We start from the raw sequence: 4,737 nt of genomic DNA on the forward strand, positions 1-4,737 counted from the left end.
TTTCACTTAAAATCATATCTTGTGTGTTCATATAGGCTGTGTATCCATCTGCAGGCATGTGCGGTTTGCATAATTACTGTAGGAAACATCTCAGTATTACTGGCTTCTTGTGCTTTGTCATGTTTGAGTATGTTTGCAGGGCTGCTCTGGCCTCTGGTGTAAGGATGCACATGACTACATTAATCATGCTTTCATCATAATCAAATAAACTGTCAGTTAATTCTGCAAGTAAGCAAAAGGTTGTTCATCCTGTAAGAGCCCAATCTGACATCTTCAAATGCTTCATGTACATCTAGTCAGCAGGCAAAAATATGACAGTGTTTGCATTTCTTGTAGCTACACCACTTAAACTGCTTAAATGTAAGGGAAAATTTCCTCCAACCTTAAGCTATGGATTGGAAGACCTTATACACCATCTGAGTTTGGAGAATAGTCACTCTTGTACAAGATGGTGTGCTCAGAAGTGTTATACCATGTGGCAACCTTTATCAACCTACACAGAAAATAGGGACACCACGGATATTGCAGTCTTGTAATACTGACCCGATATTATATATAGTTTACTTTTTAATTTGTGTTTTGTTTTTTTTTTGGTAGGTTTTCCTTGTGTCTAACCTATGATTTTACCATTTTGTCACATTAAATTTGTTTATATGTACTTGTAATTGTGCCGTTGTTTCTGTTTGATTCCTGAATGGTACAGTGGCAATGGGGGGTTATAAATTGTATTTTTTGAATTGTATCTGTGATTTATTGCATCTGTATAACTTTACTTACCAATAAAGGAAGACCTTGAGCAGTCTCTCAAAAATGATTGCCAGTAGGGGCGTAAATACAGACAGCGCAGGCAGCACAATTGCACTGGGGGCCCTGGGGTGAGGAAAGAGTGTGGTCCCTCCAACTATGTTGGGGCCTTGCGAGTGATTCAGACTGCCACTTCAGAAATTTTCTTGTGTTCAAAGAAGTCATGTTAATTTTAAAACTGTGCCATTTGCTATATACCTGTATTTTAGAAAGGTAAACCCACCTCTGTCCATTTATCCATTTTCGTAACTGCTGCTCTTGAGGGTCGCGGGGCCTGGAGCCTATCTCAGCAGACACTGGGCGAGAGGCAGGGTACACCCTGGACAGGTCACCAGACAGAGTCACCAGACTATCACAGGGCTGACACATAGAGACAGACAACCCTTCACACTCACATTCACACCTACGGGCAGTTCAGAGTCACCAATTAACCTGCATGTCTTTGGACTGTGGGAGGAAGCTGGAGTAGCCGAAGAAACCCACACTGACACAGGGAGAACATGCAAACTCCTCACAGAAGGGCTCCCTCCTGGGATTGCTGTGAGGCGACAGTGCTAACCACTACACCACCTTGCCGCCACCTCTGTCAAAGTTTTCGTTTTTTTTGTGTACAATAGTCAGTAGCAATCTATAATTAAATTATATGCTTATTCTACATATAAACTATAAAACAAAATGAAAATTATTCAATTAAATTAATAATTTGCTATTTTCTTTTGTATTTTTGAATATACAGATATGCAATGATGATTGCTGGGTAATATATAGGTTGATGTTGTCTAATGTCAAGTCTATTTGATCATGTAACGAGTAACAGGTGTGCACTGGGGCATATCGTACCTTATGCCACTGATTGATGAAAAACATACTTTCAAAGTTTCCTGGCATTTGACTAATTGTTACAGGCCGTCCTCAGCTGTTAATATGCTGTAAGCAAAGAAAAGGTGAAATTAAACATCCACCTCTGTTACTTAAATCTTTACATTGTCTTACATGCTACCTGTCCTATCATAAACCATCCCACAGCCACAGATAGAAAATATTTCCTGACCTCTGCTTCCATTTGCCGCCCTCGCAAGGTGAAATTACATAACTGAATTGGCATATTTCTACCATCAATTGTTATAGACGTCATCATCTCCCAAATTGTGTTAATGGAGCATCAAAGGACAACTATTGAGGTTAATGGGCTTATAAAAGTCACTGAGAAAACAAACTGAGTGGAAGAATTGTGAATGTGATGATGGCTTACATCAGGGTCAGTGGGTGGAAACACTTATAGTCGCCGTGTAATGTGCAGCTAAGGGAGGTGGGTGTTTGGTTGTAAAGTACACGACCTGCAAAATATGATGCAATAAAAATAAAGCCTTTACAGTGCAAGAGGGATGCATTTGGCATGAAATATGGAGGGTGGTGCACATGCACTGAGGCGCAATAACAAACAAAGCATCATCCTACAGGGTGACAAGTCATAATTTACATCAACAGAGAAGGAAAAACGAGCCTGCAATTATGTTCTCAGCTGATCCTGCATGTGTCATACTTCTACTGCAACGTCACATCGACTGTTATCAAGTGTATCAGTCATTACAGGACCAGTTTTTTGCCCAAAACATATCAAGAAACAAATACACATCTGTCCAAAAAACTCAAGAACAAACTGAAACATTTTATTTTAATTTACAGATTATCCAGTTACATCAGGTCTGGTCACACAGGAGCAAAGAAGGGTGGAAATCCTTCGCTAAAAGCTTATCTAAAACATCTTAAATTAAACTCCCTTCATTCAACAGTTGCTTCCTATTTCCTCTATCTGCCTTCACAGTGGACTCCGTCAGAGTCGAGGTCAATTCACTTACTTCTCTAAATCCAAAAAGCGACTGAAATATGTTGTGCACCTAACAGGAGAAATGCTGAATTTTGTGTTGTAAATTGGCCTTCAATTTTCCTTCAGTTGTTTTCTCCTGTGAGTTCTTTCAGGGGTGAGTGAATCAAAGTCAAATTTTAGCAGTTACTCTAAAGACCCTTCTTTATGATGTGCAAAAAACATGGGAAGAATATGACATTGTTTTAAAGTGTTGCAAAAGATCACAATTCACAGCGTTGGCACTTGGGTGCACTTTGATTTTAGTTTGCCTCACACAAGTTGGGAAAAGAGGGCCTGGATGAAATCTATTTAAAAAAAAAGTCTTGGCCCTGGCCTGATGTGCACCTGATGCTAAACTAGTGCAGCAGAACTGACATCAGCATGAGAAATAGACATTTTTTTTTGCAAAATGTTTCAATGATTGCTTATTTCACACAGAGTACAAGTTGAAGTAAATCAATGGTGTACCCTTTTAACATTCAACAGAAAGAACAGAAGAAAAAGTGACTCAAACTGTGGCCAGTTTCACATGCAAAACAATCACAGACTGACATGTTGCAGGAAGAGTTATTTGGTTAAAGTGTCCCTCAATGCAAAACACCTGTCACTACAGATCGTCTGTGTTCTTACAGCCATGTGTGTTCTGTCCTCACTGTTTTTATGGCAAAGAAAAAATCCCACAGATGAACCTTCTGCTTGCATCTTACTTGTGGGAAGACAGTTATTTTTAAAACAGTTTCAGGTCTAAGGAAGTTTGATGATACCTGTTTTAATGTCTAATTTTTGTTTCCTTTTTGTGTAATTTTAATAATCCCCAAATTGAACTGACTAAATGTTTGCCAAAAGGAAAAACAGGATAAAAGTGATCCTCATATGTGGAGCCCAGCAGATTATAACTGGTTGCTGAATTTGCACAGAAACTACAAAAATGACCTCAAAAGATTAAAAAGTTAAAGTCCTACTTTGCCACACATTTAGCTTACATCAGCATTTCCATTCCAAGCCTACAGGTATGTAATTATTACTGAGGTGCTTCTGGACTTGAGCTCCATTCACTTTTGTTAACACATCCTCTTCCTTCATCTTCAAAGGGACAGTTCACCCAAAAATCAAAAATACGTATTTTTTCCTCTTACCTGTAGTGCTGTTTATCAGTCTAGATTGTTTTGGTGTGAGCTGCCGAGTGTTTGAGATATCATCTGTAGAGATATCTGTCTTTTCTGCAATATAATGGAACTAGATGACACTCAGCTTGTGGTGCTCAAAGTGCCAAAAAATACACTTGAAAAACTCAACAGCAATGTCTCTTTCTAGAAATCATGATTCAGTTGCGCAAGATAATCCACAGACCTTGTTGTGAGCAGTTTCATGTAGGAACTATTTTCTGTCTACTGAACTACACCTGCCAACTGTATCACTGTGCAGAAGGAAGTGTGCATCTACTCATGGACGAGAGGCTCATGTTTATAACAGTGACTGCTTTAAATCAGTGGCTACATTTTTTTGAGTGTCATAACCCCCACAATATGACTCTTTTCACTATCATAATTTGATCAATTCGGTCTAACAGCATTCCAAAAGTCATATATTCGAAAATACAAGTCGTATATTCGTTTAAGTAAGCAAAGGGCAAAACTGGAAGTTAGCTGCCTGACCTGCAGAAATTAGCTGCTCAGCTGCTGTATGTCTCTATAGTGCACTTGTTCTTTGGTCACCACGATGGAGGAAATCCAGATATTTTCATACCACAGAAGTTTTTTTTGGCTTCATGTGCTCCTGAGCAATGTTCATAGGAATAAATTGGGATCTACCTCCACTGCTGTATACACTTCTCTTTATACATCCATGGCATCCTCCTCTGTTGAGCTTTAAGGTCAGCTTGTTCTGGGGTGCTAGGTGAGCTAGCAGTAGATGCACTCTTCCTTCTGCACAGTGATACAGTTGGCAGGTGTAGTTCCGTAGAAAAAATAGTTCCTACATGAAACTGCTCACAACAAGGTCTGTGGATTTTCTTGAGTAACCAGGTCATGATTTCTAGAAGAGACATTGCTGTTGAGTTTTTCAAA

Source organism: Epinephelus fuscoguttatus, linkage group LG17 (assembly GCF_011397635.1).
Source record: "Epinephelus fuscoguttatus linkage group LG17, E.fuscoguttatus.final_Chr_v1".
Lineage (NCBI taxonomy): Eukaryota > Metazoa > Chordata > Actinopteri > Perciformes > Serranidae > Epinephelus > Epinephelus fuscoguttatus.